Source organism: Puma concolor, chromosome A2, assembly GCF_028749965.1.
Source record: "Puma concolor isolate L17-30 chromosome A2, mPumCon1.1.hap2, whole genome shotgun sequence".
Taxonomy (NCBI): Eukaryota; Metazoa; Chordata; class Mammalia; order Carnivora; family Felidae; genus Puma; species Puma concolor.
This window is the reverse complement of record NC_141668.1, coordinates 151,311,729-151,329,889: the sequence shown is the minus strand read 5'-3', so window position 1 is coordinate 151,329,889 and position 18,161 is coordinate 151,311,729. Positions and strand designations below refer to the sequence as shown.

Below are 18,161 nucleotides of genomic sequence, written 5' to 3'. Positions count from 1 at the left end.
ATGAGTCCTTTCTCTGGGCAAAATAAACTGGGTGCTGGGACAGCCTCTTGGTCACAACATCTGAAACTCACTCTGGCAGTCTTTCAGCATCATTATGTTTTTATTAACCACATTTTCCTTATAGGCCATATTGACTGATCCGTTGTTGAGAAATTGAGAACATTAGCATTAGCTAGTAGTTTTACACTGTCCAGTTTTATCTCGTCTAAATTGTTTGGTAACAGTAATTTACTTAGTTATTTCATATTCATTGTTTATCCAAGGCATCCACAGGTTGCTGCCTTCCTCTTCTGCTTCCTCATTCCTGAGTTCAAACTTTTTTTTTTTAAGTTTATTTATTTTGAGAGAGAGAGAGAGCACAAGCAGGGGAGGGACAGAGAAAGAGAGGGTGAGAGGGAGAGAGAGAGGATCCCAAGTGGGCTCTGAGCTGCCTTTAAGGACCCCCACACAGGGCTCTGTCTCACAACTGTGAGACCATGACCTGAGCAGAAATCAAGAGTCAGATGCTTAACCAACTGGGCCACCCAGGTGCCCTCTTGAGTTCCAACTTTTGATGTCACTTTTTTTTTTTAATTTTTTTAAAATGTTTATTTTTGAAAGAGAGACAGAGTACAAGAGGGGGAGGGGCAGAGAGAGAGGGAGACACAGAATCTGAAGCAGGCCCCAGGCTCAGCACAGAGCCTGACTGGGGCTCAAACCCACCCACCACAAGATCAGGACCTGAGCCAAAGTCGGACACCCAACCGACTGAGCCACCCAGGTGCCCCTTGATGTCACTTTTAATTGTTGTAATTTTATTAAGTAGTTTTTCTTTTTCATGGAAGCCTTGTGGTCCCCATATTCTGACTTCTTTTATATTTGACAATGTCCTTTCCCCCCATTTTCCGTGAATGTTATTACGAAGATTTCGTCTTATTAGCTTATTTCACCAAATTTTAATGTAACTCACATATATTTTTTTAATGTTTCATTTATTTTTGAGAGAGGGAGAGAGCACGAGCAGAGGAGGGACAGAGAGAGAGGGGGAAGGACAGAGGATCCAAAGCAGGCTCTGTGCTGACAGCAGAGAGCCTGACTTGGGGCTCAAACCCACAAACTGTGAGATCATGACCTGAGCCGAAGTCAGACACTTAACCAACTGAGCTATCCAGGCGCCCCTTTAATGTAACTCATCTTAATTAAAACATCCCTTTGTCTCTAATGATTACTTCCCCTTTTTGCTAAGACAATTTTATTTACATATAAAAAAGTAGACTGCCTCCACTAAGCGTTAGCTATATCAATCTCTGGCCCATATTTTTTCAAATATATGCCTATTTTTTTCCTTTCACCCCCTTCAGAATTTTTAAATGTAAATCCAGGGGAACTTTTATCCTTTTAATTAAAATAATATACAACATTTATTGAGCATTTACTGTGCTCTGGACTGTGTGTGTATATAAGTGTATAAGAGTTCATATTGTACTTAGCTTGTTTCATTTAATCCAGTAGTCATGTTAGGTGCATTTTATTTATATACCCATTATACAGACATGAAATAAAAGTTTTATTGAAAAATGTATACAATTCATAGAGGTAGATCTCAATGCATTTTTTTCACAAAGTGAACACACCTTTAAACTATCACCCAGATTAGTGATGGAGATATTTTCCTCTTGACTTTGTACTTGAATAAAAACGAACTGGTTTTAGTATTTGGGGGTCCGTGCTCTTTTTTTAAAAAGTTACAACTTCATATTATTTCATTTTTATATAGTTTAAATTTTAAAAGTGTTTGCTTTATAAAAAAATTGTGAGAGACGATACAGAGAGTTCCCACAGGCCCCACACCCAGATTCCTCTATTATTAGTTTACATTAGTAAATTAGTAACAAATAGTACATTTGTTACAATTAATGGGGAAACAGTGGTACCTTCTTATTAACTAAAAATTCATAGCTGATTCAGATTTCCTAGTTTCCCCCTAATACCCTTTTTCTGTTCCAGGATCCCACCCAGGATACCGCTTACGCGCTGTGGGAGGAAGCGGCCTGGGGCACGTGGCCGCTGGCTGCGGAGCCACAAGCTGGATCCGGGCCTCAGGGGCTCCTCGCCCCTCCTCTGTCCCTGGAATGCGCGCAGCCGCCATCCGACTGCGGGAGCCATTTTCAAGCAGGAGGCCTGGAGAGAGCAATGTGGCGCTGAGAACTTCTGAACGGGGCTAAGGCCTCAGATCCTGCAGGGTCAAAGACAAGTCTGGACCAGCCTGTAAGTCGGCTTGCTTCTTAAACCCGCCACCTACCAGTCTGGAGCGCCCTGGCCCTTCCTTCCGTCTCTCCTTGCCCTCCGTGTCCTCGGCCACCAGTTTTCCACCCAACAGGCTCCCCTTTTTTTAATTAAAACACACACACACACACACACACACACACACACACACACACACACAAAAAACTTTTTAGGGGCGTCTGGGTGGCTCAGTCGGTTGAGTGTCCGACTTAGGCTCAGGTCATGATCCCGCGATTGGTGAGTTTGAGCCCGTGTAGGGCTCTGTACTGACAGCTAGGAGACTGGAGCCTTCTTGGATTCGGTGTCTCCCCCTCTCTCTGCCCCTCCCCGCTCATACTCCGTCTCTCTCTCGAAAAATAAAAGTAAACATTAAAAAAAAAAAAAAACCTTTAAAAAATATCTCTTTTTTCCCCGGTTTTATTGATACAGTCGACCCATATCGCTGTGTATCTCAGGTGCACAGCAGAGTGGGCTGACTTACACATATTGTGCAATGATCACCACAAAAAATTTAGTTAGCATCTGTTATCTCTTGGAGATAAAATGAAAAGAGAAAGCAAAACAAGGAAAAAACCTTTTTTCCTTGTGACAAGAACTCTTGGGATCCACTCTGTTGACTTCCCTGTATAAGCTTGCAGCAGCATAGCTTCAGTCACTACGCGGGAGGGGACATCCCTAGCACTCACTTGTTTTGTCGCTGGAGGCCTGTACCTTCGACCACCTCCTCACGGTCCAGACTCTTCCCCTCAAAACTTGGTGGGCATTTCTCTGTTGTCTTCTAGCCTTGAGTGGTTGCTGTAGGGAGATTTGAGGCTTGTCTGATTTTAAAACAAATATTGAGCAGTATTCTGCATACTATAAGATGCACAGATTTTAGGGGTTTGTAAATTTTGACAAACGTGTACCCTGATGTAAACATCACCCAAATCTAGATATATAACTTTCTCTTTCCTCCTCAAAGATCCCCCTTGCCCCTTTTCCAGTAACTACCACGTCCTCCCAGAGATGACCACTGTTTGATTCTGATCACCATTAACTAGCTTTGCCTAGAACTTTATATAAATAGAGTCATACCGTATGTACCCTTTTGTGTCTGACTTTTTTCTCTAAATCTGTTTATGTGATTCATCCATGTTGCTGTGAGAATCAAATCTTTGTTTCTTTTTTATTGCCGAGTAATATTCCTGGAATATTCCGCTCTCACTGGAATTCCGCTCTCCATTCTCCTGTAGATGTATATTGGATTGTTTCCAATTTTTAAAGCTATTATAGATACATCTACTATGAACACTTTTGAGCAAGCCTTTTTGTAGACATAGGTTTTCAACTTTCTCTAGTAAATGCCTAAGAGTAGAATGGCTGAGTCATAGAGTCAGGGATTTTTAATCTTTATCAGAAATTTCCAAATGGTTTTCTCAAGTGATTATGCCATTAAAAACTGTTTTTTCAGGGGCGCCTGGGTGGCGCAGTCGGTTAAGCGTCCGACTTCAGCCAGGTCACGATCTCGCGGTCCGTGAGTTCGAGCCCCGCGTCGGGCTCTGGGCTGGTGGCTCGGAGCCTGGAGCCTGTTTCCGATTCTGTGTCTCCCTCTCTCTCTGCCCCTCCCCCGTTCATGCTCTGTCTCTCTCTGTCCCGAAAATAAAAAATAAGTTGAAAAAAAAAACAAAACTGTTTTTTCAACATGTATTCATTTTTGAGAGACAGAGAGAGAGAGAGTGTGAGTGGGGTCGGGTCAGAGAGAGAGGGAGACACAGAATCTGAAGTAGGCTCCAGGCTCTGAGCTGTCAGCACAGAGCCTGACGCGAATCTCGAACTCATGGACCACGAGATCGTGACCTGAGCTGAGGTCAGACACTTAACCGAATGAGCCACCCAGGCACCCCTTGATTGTGCCATTTTACACCAATATATCCCAGATACTCTTTGCCACTTGCCAGTCCTTTTAACTGTAGTGCGTGTCTAGTGGCATCTTACTGTGTGTGTGTGTGTGTGTGTGTGTGTGTGTGTGTTTGTGTGTGTGTTTAATGTTCATTTTTAAGAGAGAGCGCATTTTAAGCATGTGCGTGTGCCTGTGAGCTGGGGAAGGGCAGAGAGGGGAACGGAGGATCGGAAGCGGGCTCGGGGATGACAGCAGCAAACCCAATATGGGGCTGGAACTCACCAACCACGAGATCATGACCTTAGCGGAAGTCAGATACTCAACTGAGCCACCCAGACGCCCCCTTATTATGGTTTTAATTTGTATTTCTCTGGTGGTAAATTATACTGAGCAGTTTCTCACCTTCTTTTTGGCTATTCTGTATCTTCTTTTTTGAAGTACTTCAAATTTTTTGCTCATTTTTATTGGGCTATTTATTTTTTTAATACTGTTTTGTAGGAATTCTTTATATGTGCAGGATGAGTTTATTGGATAAATGTATTATGAACCTTTTCCCTGTTCTGTAGCTTTGCTTTTACTTATCTTACTCAGTTAATGAGCAAAGACTTTAATTTTGTTTTTTTATGGTTAATGCCTTACATTTTTTTTTTTAGTATAGTTGACACACAATGTGACATTAATTTCAGGTGTACAGCATAGTGACTCAACTTCTCTGTATGTTCTGCTGTGCTCACCACAGGTGTAGCTGCCATCTGTCACCAGACATGCTATCACAGTACCATTGCCTGTACTCCCTATGCTGTGCCTTTTATCCTCGTGACTTATTCATTCCATGACTGGAAGCCTGTATCACGCACTCTTCTTCACCCATTTTGCCCATTCCCCTGCCCCCCTTCCCTCTGGTATATGGTTAGTACCTTTATGATCTGTCCAAGAAATCTTTGCCTGCCCCAAGTTTGTGAACGTTTTCTCCTGTTTTTTTGGTCTATACTTTTTTTTAAGAGGAAAAACTAATATAACATAAAACCAACCATTTTAAAATTGGCAATTCAGTGGCATTTAATAAATTCACACTGTTATACAATCAACACCTCTCTATAGTTCTGAAACATTTTCATCATCTCAAATAAAACCCTGGACCCATTAAGCAGTTACTCCCCATTCTTCCTTCCTTCAGCCTATGGCAAATCACCAATCAATCTACTTTCTATCTCTATTGATTTTCCTATTCTAGATATTGGTATAAATGGAATCATGCAGTATGTGATCCTGTGTGTCTGGCTTCTTTCACTTAGCTGATGGTTGGATACCAGACCGTTATCAGATGTATGATTTGTAAATATTGTCTCCTATTCTGTAGGTTGTCTTTTTGCTTTCTTGATAATGTCCTTTGATGCACTCACGTTTTTTATTTCGGTGAAATAATTTATCTATATTCCCTTTTGTTGCTTATGCTTTTGGTGTAACCTAAAAATTCATTGCCAAATCCAAGGTCATGAAGACTTTTACCCCTTGCCTTCTTCTAAGAGTTTTATGGTATTAGCTCTTATATTTAGGTCCTTGATCCATTGTGAGTTAATTTTTATGTACAGTGGGAGGAGTCCAACTTCATTTTTTGCATATGGATAGTCATCTCAGCACTACATCTATCTGTATGCCTGTACCACACTGATTTGATTACTGTAATTTCATAGTAAGTTTTGAAATTGTGAAATGTGAGTACTCTAATTTTGTCCTTTTTTTTTTCAAAATTGTTTTGACTATTCAATTCCATATGAATTTGAAGATTTGCTTTTTTATTTCTTTAGATAAGACCATTGGGGTTTTGATAGGAATTGTACTGGATTTGTAGCCCACTTTGGGGATTATTGCCATCTTAAAATTATTAAGTCTTCCAACCCATGAACACAGGATGTTTTTCTGTTTACTTAGATCTTCTATAATTTCTTTCAGCAATGTTTTATAGTTTCCATATGTGAGTCTTTCACTTCCCTGAGTAGATTTATTCCTAGATACGCTATTCTTTGTGATACTATTGTAAATTATGGAATTGTTTTCTTTTTTTTTCAACGTTTATTTATTTTTGGGACAGAGAGAGACAGAGCATGAACGGGCGAGGGGCAGAGAGAGAGGGAGACACAGAATCGGAAACAGGCTCCAGGCTCTGAGCCATCAGCCCAGAGCCTGACGCAGGGCTCAAACTCACGGACCGTGAGATCGTGACCTGGCTGAAGTCGGACGCTTAACCGACTGCGCCACCCAGGCGCCCCTGGAATTGTTTTCTTAATTTCATTTTCAGATTGTTCATTACTGGTGTATAGTAACACAACTGATTTTTGTGTGTTGGTATTGTATCTGCCACTTTGCTGAATTCATTTCTTACTTCTAGTAGTTTTAAAAAAATAATTCTTTGGGATGTATTATTTGTGCAATTATGTCACCTGTGAACAGAGATAGCTTTATTCTTTATTTTCCAGTTTGGATGCTTTATTTCCCTTGCCTAATTTCTCTGGTTAGAACTTCCAGTACAGTGTTGAAGAACATTGGTGAAAGTGGGCATCCTTGTCTTATTTCTAATCTTAGGGAGAAAGCTGTGTCTTTTTACCATTGAGTATGATGTTAGCAGGGGCGTTTTCCTAATTGCCCTTTATCATGTTCAGGATCTTCCATTCCTTGTTCTCTGAATGTTTTCATCATGAAAGGATGTTGGATTTTGCCAAAAGCTTTCACTGCATCAATGGAGATGTTCGTAGGATTTTTTCCCCTTTGTTCTATTACATTGAATGGCTTTTGTATGTTGAACTGCCTTAAATCCCAGGGATAAATCTCACTTGGTCATTGTGTACAGTCTTTTTAATATGCTTTTGGATCTGCTTTAGTCATATATTGTTGAGGATTTTCGCATCTATATTCATAAGGGATATCGATCTGCAGTTTTCTTTCCTTGTGGCATCCTTGCCTGGTTTTAGCATGAGGGTAATATTGGCCTCATAGAATGAGTTAGGAAGTATTCTCTCCTCTTCTGTGTTCTGGAAGAGTTTGGAAAAGATTGGTGTTAATTTTTTAAATGTCTAGTATAATTCACCAGTAAAGCTACCTGATCCTGAACTTTTCATATTGGGAGGTTTTTGATTAGTGATTCAATCTCTGATAGGTCTATTTCAGATTTTTCTTTGGGGCAGTTTTGATAATTTGTGTGTTTCTATGAATGGGTCCAATTCATCTATATTATCTGATTTGTTGGAGTATAATTGTTCATAGTATACTTATAATTCTTTTTATTAAAAACAATTTTTTAAGTGTACTTATTTATTTTGAGAGAGAGAAGGAGAGAGAATGAGTGAGTATGAGTGGGAGAAGGGCAGAGAGAGAGAGGGAGAGAGAGAATCCCAAACAGGCTCTGTGCTGACAGCGGGGCTCGAACTCCCAAACAGAGAGATCATGACCTGAACCAAAACCAAGAGTCTGACGTTTAACTAACTGAGCCACCCAGGAGCCCCTCTTATAATTCTTTTTAAAGCCACTCTTTCAAGGCATGATTGACATACAGAAAGCTGTACATATTTAATGTATACAATACCATTAGTTTGGAGATAAGTCTACACCCATGAGACCATCACTGAAATCAACGCCATCCAAAAGATTCCTTCCTTTCTCTTTATTTACTAAATTAAAATTTTTTCTTTTTTGCTAAGAGCCCTTGGCAAAAAAAAAAAAAAAAAATCTACCTTCTTAGCTAATTTTTAAGTATACAATACAGTATAGTTCATTATGGGCTCTATGTTGTATGGCAGATCTCCAGAATTTACTCATCTTACATAACTGAAACTTTGTACGCTTTGGCCACCACCTCTCCCAAGCATTATGGTAATGATTATTCTACTCCTTTGAATTTGACTATTTTAGATTTCTCATAAAAGTGGGATCATGCAGTATTTGTCCTTCTGTATCTGGCTTATTTCACTTAGCATAATGTCCTCCAGGTTTATTCGTGTTGCAAATGACAGCATTTCCTTCCTTTTTATGGCCACTAATATTCCACTGTGAGTGTGTGATAGGATATATGTCACGTTTTCTTCCTTTTTTTTTTTTAACTGAAGTATAATTAGCATACAGTGTTATATTACTTTGCACAACATAATGATTCAACAATTCTGTTTTTTCTCACCCCCCACGATGATTCAGCAACTGTATACATTACTCAGTGCTCATCATGATAAGTGTACTCTTAATCCTCTTTATCTATTTCACCCACCACCACCACCACCACCCCCCATTTCCCCTCGGGCAACCATCAGTTTGTTCTCTGTATTTAAAAGTCTGGTTTTAGGGGAGCACCTGGGTGGCTCAGTCAGTTAAGCATCCAACACTTGATTTCAGCTCAGGCCATGATCTCACGGTTTGTGGGATCAAGTCCCACGATAGACTTTGCACTGATGGCGTGGAGTGTGCTTAGGATTCTCCCTCTCCTCTCTCTTCCCTTCCCCTGCTCACTCTCTCTCTCTCAAAATAAATAAACATTAAAAAGAGTCTGGTTTTTTGTTTGTCTCTTTTCTCTGTTTTTTATTTGTTCTGTTTATTAAATTCCACATGTGGGTAAAATCATATGGTATTTGTCTTTCTCTTTTTTACTTATTTCACTTAGCATTATGTACTCTAAGTCCAATCATGTTGTTGCAAATGACAAGATCTCATTCTTTTTTATGGCTGAGTAATATTCTATTGTGCATATAGACCACATCTTCTTTGTCCATTCATCTATTGATAGGCAACTTGGTTGCTTCCATATCTTTGATATTGTAAATAATGCTGCAATAAACATACAAGTGCATATATCTTTTAGAATTAGTGTTTTCATATTCTTTGGATAAATATCTAGTAGTGGAATTACTCAATCATATCGTAATTCTATTTTAAATTTTTTTAAGGAAACTCTATATTTTTTTCCACAGTGGCTGCACCAATTTACATTCCCATCACAAGTGTATGGGACTTCCTTTTTCTCCACATCCTCACCAACACTTGTTTCTTGTCTTTTTTTTTTTTTTTTTTTTTTTTTTTTGAGAGATAAAGAGAGAGAGAGAGATGGACAGAGAGGGAGAGAGAGAATCCTAGGCAGGCTCCACACTGTCAGCTCAGAGCCCTACAGGGTCCAGGCCAATGAACCATGGGATCATGACCTGAGCCAAAATTGAGAGATGCTTAACTGACTGAGCCACCAGGTGCTCCTTGTTTCTTGTCTTTTTGATTCTAGCCATTCTGACAGGTGTAAGGAGATATCTTATTACGGTTTTGATTTGCATTTCCCTGATGATGAGTGATGTTGAGCACATTTTCATTTACCTATTGGCCATTTGTATGTCTTCTTTGGTGAAATGTGTATTCAAGTCCTTTACCTATTTGGTTTTTTTGTTTGTTTGTTTGTTTGTTGTTACTGAGTTGTAGGAGTTCCTTATATTTTTTGGATATTGACCCCTTACCAGATAGATGGTTTGCAAATATTTTCTCCTGTTCCATAAGTTGCTTTTTCATTTTGTTGATTGTTTCCTTTGTTGTGAAGAAGCTTTTTAATTTTGTGGAATCCCACTTATGTATTTTTTTAAATGCCTGTGCTTTTGTTGTCATATCCAAGAAATCATACCAAGTCCAATGTCTAGAAGCTTTTCCCTATGTTTTCTTCTAAACGTTTTATTGTTTTAGCTTTTATATTTGAGTCTTTAATCCATTTTGAGTTGACTTTTATATGTGGTGTGAAATAAAGGTACAATATCTTTCTTTTGCATGTGGAAGTCTAATTTTCCCATTACCACCTATTGAAGAGACTTTTTTTTTCCCTATTGTGCATTCTTGGCACCCTTGTCGAAGACCAATTGATCATATATGCATGGGTTTATTTCTGGGCTCCCTATTCAGTTCCACTGACCTATATGTCTGTTATTATGTCAATACCATACTGTTTGATTACTGGAGCTTTATAATATAGTCTGTAATCAAGGAATAGGACACCTCCAGCATTATCCTTCTTACTCAAAATTGCTTTGGTTATTTGGGGTCTTCTTTGGTTCCAAATGAATTTTGCTATTTCTGTAAAAAAAATGCCATTGGAATTTTGATAGAGATTAAATTGAATCTGTAGATTATTTTGGATCATATGGACATTTTGATGGCATTAATTTTTCTAATCCATAAACATGGGGTATTCTTCCATTAATTTATGTCTCTAATTTCTCTCATCAGTGTTTTATAGTTTAAAGTGTACAAGTCTTTCACCTCCTTAGTTAAGTTTATTCCCAGGTATTTTATTCTTTTTGATGTTATTGTAAATGCTACTGTCTTCCTAATTTCCTTTTCAGAGAGGTCATTGTTAGTGTATAGAAATGCAACTGATTGGGGCGTCTGGGTGGCTCAGTTGGTTAAGTGTCCGACTTCGGCTCAGGTCATGGTCTCACAGTTCGTGAGTTCCAGCTCTGTGTCAGGCTTTATGACAGCTCAGACACTGGCGCCTGCTCTTGATTCGGTGTCTCCCTCTCTTCCCCCTCACTCCACTCCCCCCCCTTACACTCTGTCTCTCTCTCAAAAGTAAACATTAAAAAAATTTAAAAAAACAAAGAAATACACCTGAGTTTTGTCTCTTGATTTTGCATCCTGAAACGTTACTGAAAGTGTTTAAGTCTAACAGGTTTTGTGTGTGTGTGTGTGTGTGTGTGTGTGTGTGTGTGTGTGTGTGTGTGTAATTTTAGGGTTTTTAACATATGAGATCATGACATCTGCAAACAGATCGTTTTACTTTTTTCTTTTGGATTTAGAGTTTTTAAAATTTTTCTTGCTTAATTGCTCTGAGTAAGACTTCTGGTACTATGTTGAATAGAAGAGATAAGAGTGGACACCCATTCCCTGCTCCAAATCTTAGAGGAAAAACTTTCACCTTTTCACCACTGAGTATGATTTCACCACTGAGTATGCTATTAACTTTGGGCTTTCCGTAAATGTCCTTTATTATGTTCCTTCTAAATAAGTGTCTTTTTTTTTTTTAATTTTTTTTTCAACGTTTTTTATTTATTTTGGGACAGAGAGAGACAGAGCATGAACGGGGGAGGGGCAGAGAGAGAGGGAGACACAGAATCGGAAACAGGCTCCAGGCTCCGAGCCATCCGCCCAGAGCCCGACGCGGGGCTCGAACTCACGGACCGGGAGATCGTGACCTGGCTGAAGTCGGACGCTCAACCGACTGCGCCACCCAGGCGCCCCTGTCTTTTTTTTTTTTAATGTTTATTTATGTTTGAGAAAGAATGGGGGAGGGACAGAGAGAGATGGAGATAGAGAAGCCCATGCAGGGCTTGAACTCATGAACCTGAACATAGGTTGCTTAACTGACTGAGCCGTCTGCGTACCCCTGACGTAAGTTCCTTCGATACCTAATTTGTTGAGAATTGTGGTTTTGTTTTAATCACAAAAGGGTGTTGAATTTTGTCAAATGTTCTTCTGCATCTTGAGATGATCATGTGATTTTTATCCTTCGTTCTGTTAATGTATCTCACACTGATTCATTTGCGTTTGTTGGGATCTTTTTGTTTGTTTTGTTTTTTTTATTTGAGAGAGAGAGAGAATGGGAGTGGAGGAGAGGGGCAGCAGAAAGAGAGAGTGTATCTTAAATAGGCTTCACAGCGGGGGGCCTGACATGGGCCTCGATCCCATGACCCTGGGATCATGACTTGAGCCAAAATCAAGAGTCACATGCTTAACCGATTGAGCCCCCAGGTCCCTGGGATCTTTGTATTCTAGGGATAAATCCTACTTGGTCACTTTGTATGATCCTTTTAATGAGCTAATAAATTTGGTTTGCTAGTATTTTCTTGAGGGATTTTGCATCTATATTCATCAAGAATATTGGCCTGAAGATTTCTTTTCTTGTGGTGTTTTTGACTTTTGTATCAGGGTAGTGTTGGCCTCATAAAATGAATTTGAAGTGTTCTCTCTTCTTCTAATTTGTAAGAGTTTGGGGACTGTTTTTAATTTTTCTTTAAATGTTTGGTAGAATTCACCCATGAAGCTATCTGGTCCTAGACTTTTATTTGTTGAGAGTGGGTTTTTTTTTTTCAAAATTTTATTTAAATTCTAGTTAGTTAACATACAGTGCAGTATTGGTTTTAAGAGTAGAATTCAGTGGTTCATCACTTACATACAACACCCGGTGCTCATCAGAACAGGTGCCCTCCTTAATACCCATCACCCATGTATCCCATCCCCCACCCATCTCTCTCCATCAGCCCTTAGTTTGTTCTCCATCCATAAGAGTCTCTTACAGTTTGTTTCCCTCTTTTTTGTCCCCCATTCTGTATGTTCATCTGTTTTGTTTCTTAAATTGCACATATGAGTGAAATCATATGGTATTGTTTTTCTCTGACTTATTTCACTTAGCATAATACATTCTAGCTCCACCCACATCATCGCAAATGGCAAGATTTCATTCATTTTGATGGCTGAGTAATATTCGATTGCATATATGCCACTTATTCTTTATCCATTTATTAGTCAGTGGACATTTGGGTTCTTTCCATAGATTAGCTATTTTTGATAATGCTGCTACAAACATCAGGATCCATGTACACCTTTGAATCTGTATTTTTGTGTCCTTCGAGTAAATACCTAGTAGTGTAATTGCTAGATCTAAGATAGTTATATTTTTAACTTTTTGAGGAACCTCCATATTGTTTTCCAGAGTGGCTGCACCAGTTTGCATTCCTACCAACAGTGCAAGAGGGTTTCCCTTTCTCCACATCCTTGCCAACACTTGTTTCCTGTGTTAATTTTAGCCATTCTGACAGGTGTGAGGTGGTCTCTCATTGTGATTTTGATTTGTATTTCCCTGATGATGAGTGATGTTGAGCATCTTTTCATGTGTCTGTTAGCCATCTGGATGTCTTCTTTGGAAAAATGTGTATTCATGTCTTCTGTTGTTGGGAGTGTTTTGATTGCTGCTCTAGCCTTCCTTTTTGTTATTGGTCTGTCCAGGTTTTCTGTTTCTTGATTCAGTCTTGATAGATGATGTGTTTCTAGGAATTTTTTGACTTCTGCTGCATTGCCCAGTTTGTTGGCATATAGTTTTTCATAATAGTCCCTTATGATTCTTTTTATTTCTGTAGCATCAATTGTAAAGTTTCCTCTTTTACTCACAATTTTATTTATTTGAATCTTCTCTCTTTTTCTTAGTCCATCAACCCTTAATTTCATCAATGTTTAAATTGTTTTTGTATTCTCTATTTCATTTATTTCTGCTTTATTTTTTTCTTTCTACCGATTTGGGGTTTAGTTTGTTCTTTCTCTAGTTCTTTGCGGTATAAAGTTAGGTTGTTTGAAATCTTCTATTTTTATTTACTTATTTATTTTTATTTTTTAAGTAGGCTTTGTGCCCAGTGTGGGGCTTGAACTCAGAACTGTGAGATCAAAAGTCAGATACTGTACCCACTGAGCCAGGCAGGCGCCCCTGAAATCTTCTATTTTAGATAGACATTTGTTGCTATGAATTTCCTTTGTATAACTGCTTTTGCTACATCTTACAAGTTTTGGTATAAAGTATTTTCACTTTTGTTTGTTTATGAATATATTTTCTAATTTCCTTTTCTATTTCTTCTTTGGCTCAATGGCTAAGAGTTTGTTGTTTAATTTCTATGTATTCGTGAATTTCCCCCTTTTCTTTCTGTTACTGATTTCTATTTTCATTGCATTGTGATTAGAAAAGATACTTGGAATGACTTCACTCTTCTTAAGTTTATTAAGATTTGTTTTGTGACCTAGCATATGATCTATCCTGGAGAAAAAAATGTGCCCTTGAGAAAAATGAATATGCTGCTGCTGTTGGGGGGAATGTTTAACATAGGCCTGTTAGAGCCATTTGGTCTATAGTGTTGTTCAGTTCTGTTTCCTTATTGATTTTCTGTCTGGATGATTTATCCATTACTGAGAGTGGGGTATTAAAGTCTCCTACTATTTTATTGTATTGGTGTGTATTTCTCCATTTATATCTGCCAGCATTGGCTCTGTATACTTAGGTGCTTTGATGTTGAGTGTACGCATATTTCAAGCTGTTATATATTCTTGTTGCATTGACCCTTTAATCATTATCTTTGCTGCTCTCTTGGTTCCCATTTGCATGTAATATCTTCCTCTATCCCTTCACGTGTAGCCTATGTATGTCCTTAAATCTAAGGTGACTTGTAGACAGCATGTTGTTTGGTTTTGTTTTTATTTCTTATCTTATTTTTTTAAAGGATTTCCTTTTCTTTTTAATTAATTTGTTTATTTTGAGGGGGTTAGGGGCAGAGAGAGAGGGAGAGAGAGAATCCCAAGCAGGCTCTGCTCTGTCAGTGTGGAACCTGACACAAGGCTCAAACTCACTAAACTGAACCTTAAGATAATGACCTGAGCCAAAATCAAGAGTTGGATGCTCAGCGATTGACCCACCCAGGTGCCCCGACTTTGTTTTTAAATCCATTCATCCATGCTTCTCGACCTTTTGGCTAAGATCAAGTGTAAATCCATTCATCCACAATATGTCTTTTGATTGGATTGTTTAGTCTATTTACATTTGAAGTAATTATTGATAGGTAAGGACTTACTCTTGCCATTTTGTTAATTGTTTTGTCTTTTTTGTAGCTCTCTTATTCCTATCTTACTCTCTTATTGTCTTTATTGTGATTTGAAGGGATTTTTTTGTGGTGATATGCTTTGATTCTTTTCTCTTTATCTTTTGTGTACCTACTTTGGGTTATTTCCTTTGTGCTTACTGTGAGGTTTACATAAAACAACTTATAGGTATGTTAGTCTATTTTAAGGGGTAACAACTTAACTTTAATCATATATAAAAACTCTACATGTTATCCCTCACACACACGTTTTGTTATTGATGTCAGATTTTACCTTTAAAAAAAATTTTTTTTAATGTTTATTTTTGAGAGAGAGAGAACGCGCGTGCACATGTGAGTAGGGAAGGGGCAAAGGGAGAGGGAGACACAGAATCTGAAGCAGGTTCCAGGCTCTGAGCTGTCAGCACAGAGCCCAATGCGGGGCTCAAACCCACAAACTGTGAGATCATGACCTGAGCCCAAGTCTGCCGCTTAACCGACTGAGCCACCCAGGTGCCCCAGATTTTACTTTTCTAAAAATTTGTGCTTTCATTAACAACTTTGTTTATAGTTATTCTTTAAAAAAAATTTTTTTTTTAAATTTATCCTTGAGAGAGAGACAGAGTGTGAGTGGGGGAGGTGCAGAGAGAGAGGGAGACACAGAATCTGAAGTAGGCTCCAGGCTCTGAGCTGCCAGCACAGAACCTGATGCAGGGCTCGAACCCACGAACTGTGAGATAATGCCTGGAGCTGAAGTCAGACACCTAACTGAGTCACCCAGGCGCCCGTTTATAGTTATTCTTTTTTTTTTTTAATTTTTTTTTCAACGTTTATTTATTTTTGGGACAGAGAGAGACAGAGCATGAACGGGGGAGGAACAGAGAGAGAGGGAGACACAGAATCGGAAACAGGCTCCAGGCTCTGAGCCATCAGCCCAGAGCCCGACGCGGGGCTCGAACTCCCGGACCGCGAGATCGTGACCTGGCTGAAGTCGGACGCTTAACCGACTGCGCCACCCAGGCGCCCCTGGTTATTCTTAATACTTCTGTACTTTAATTTTTACACCAGTGTTAAAAGTGATTTACATTACCATTACATTACCATTACAGTATGACAGTATTCTGTATTTGTCTTTATACTTACCTTTACTAGTAAGATTTATACTTTCATATGCTTTCATGTTCCTGTTTAATGTCTTTTCATTTCAGTTTAAAGAACTCTTGTTGGTTCTTCTCATAAGGCATGTCTAATGGTGAAAAACTCCCTCAGGTTTTGTTGGTCTGGGGCAGTCTTTATTTTTACCTCATTCTTGAAGGACAGTTTTGCTGAATATAGTATTGCTGGTTGACATTTTTGTCCCCTTTCTGTTTGAGATCTTTCTCTTTTTTCTCATTTTTTAAATTGTTTTTATTTATTTTTGAGAGAGAGAGAGAGAGAGAGAGCACAAGTGGGGAAGGGGCATAGAGAAAAAGAGACACAGAATTTGAAGCAGGCTCCAGGCTCTGAGCTGTTAGCACAGAGTCCAATGCAAGGCTTAAACCCACGAACCATGAGATCACAGCCTGAGCCGAAGTCGGAAGCTTAACTGACTGAGTTACCCAGGCACCCCGAGATCTCTCTTTTTAATATAGACATTTTAAAATAGTAATAGTACAGCCATTACAGCTCTTTTGTTTACTGTTTGCATGGAATCTGTCTTTCCATCCTTTTACTTTCTTTTTTTTTTTTAATGCTTATTTATTTTTGAGAGAGACAGAGACAGAGTGTGAGCGGGGGAGGGGCAGAGAGAAAAGGAGACAGAATCCAGAGCAGCCTTCAGGCTCTGAGTAAGCTGTCAGCACAGAGCCTGACGTAGGGCTTGAACTCACAAACTGTGAGATCATGACTTGAGCCGAAGTCAGACGCTTAACCAACTGAGCCACCCAAGCACCCCTCATCCTTTTACTTTCAACCTTTCTGTGTCTTTGAATCTAAAGTCTCTTAGGGGCTCTTTAAAAATATCCCACTCCCTTCTCATCTCCCTGATTTCTAATGAGAAATCCATTAATTTTACTAAGTCTCTTATGCATGATGAATTTTTCTTTGGTTAATGTCAAGATTCTCTTTTTGTCATTGGCCTTACACAATTTAATTATAAAGTGGCTCAGTGTGGGTTTCTTTATGTTTATCCTTCTTGGAGTTCATTGAACTTTTAGGGTATTTAGATTATTGTATTTTATTAAATGTGAGACGTTTTCAGGCACTGTGTCTTCACATATTCTGTCTGTCCCTTACTCTCTGTCCTCTTAATCTGGGATTCCCATTATGCATATTTTAGTACTTTTGATGGTGTCTCGCTCTCCTAAGCTCTGTTCCCCTTTCTTCATTCTTCTTTTATTTATTCTCCTCAGACTGGATTGTCCTATCTTCAAGTTCACTGATTCTTTCTTCTGCCTGCTGAAATCTGCTGAAAACTACCTTTTAGTAGTTTTCATTTTGGTTACTGTACATTTCAACTCTAGATTTTCTATTTGGTTCCTTTTTATAATTTATTTTTCTTTATCAATATTCTCTATTTGTTCATACATTGTTGTCCCAGTTTCCTTTAACTCTTTGTCTCTGATATCCTGTAGCTTTTTGAGAATATGTAGGACCATTGATTTAGATTCTTTTTCTGGTAGACTCAATGTCTGTGCTTCCTCAGGGACAATTTCTGGTCATTTCTCCTGTGAATGTGTCATACTTTCCTGTTTCTTCACATGTTTTGTAACTTTTTGTTGAAAACTGGACATTTTGGGGCGCCTGGGTGGCGTAGTCGGTTGAGCGTCCGACTTCAGCCAGGTCATGATCTCGCGGTCCGTGAGTTCGAGCCCCGCGTCAGGCTCTGGGCTGATGGCTCAGAGCCTGGAGCCTGTTTCCGATTCTGTGTCTCCCTCTCTCTCTGCCCCTCCCCCGTTCATGCTCTGTTTCTCTCTGTCCCAAAAATAAATAAACGTTGAAAAAAAAAATTTAAAAAAAAAAAAGAAAACTGGACATTTTGATTATAATGTGGCAACTCTGGAAGTCAGAATCTTCTCTCTTCCCAAGTTGTGTTTTTGTGGCTTGTTGTGGGCTATGGTTGTTTGGTTAGTGACTTTTCTAAATTATTATTTTAAGTCTGTGTTCTTTTTTAAATGTTTATGTATTTTTGGGAGAAAGAGAGTGTGTGTGTGTGCATGCATGTATATGGAGTAGGGGCAAAGAGAGAAGAGGACAGAGGATCCAAAGTGGGCTCCATGCTGACAGCAGTGAACCCAACATGGGGCTTGAACCCATGAACCATATGATCATGACCTGAGCCAAAGTCGGATGCTCAACCGACTTAGCCACCCAAGCTCCCCAAGTCTATGTTCTTTGTAATGTGTGGTCTCTGAAGT

At 39.1% G+C, this 18,161-nt stretch overlaps 1 protein-coding gene across 2 annotated transcripts in view; it reads left to right on the top strand.

Moving 5' to 3' along the window:
* Positions 1 to 2,064: 2,064 nt before the first annotated feature.
* The window catches only part of LOC112852942 (IQ domain-containing protein F5-like), a 52,580-nt gene continuing 36,483 nt past the window's right edge, over positions 2,065 to 18,161 (top strand). The window contains exon 1 of one of the 2 annotated variants that reach the window (XM_025916492.2): positions 2,065 to 2,247. The gene's annotated coding sequence lies outside the window, so the exon portion shown is untranslated. The remainder of the gene's footprint in view (positions 2,248 to 18,161) is intronic. The other variant, XM_086698072.1, reaches the window with a different exon arrangement.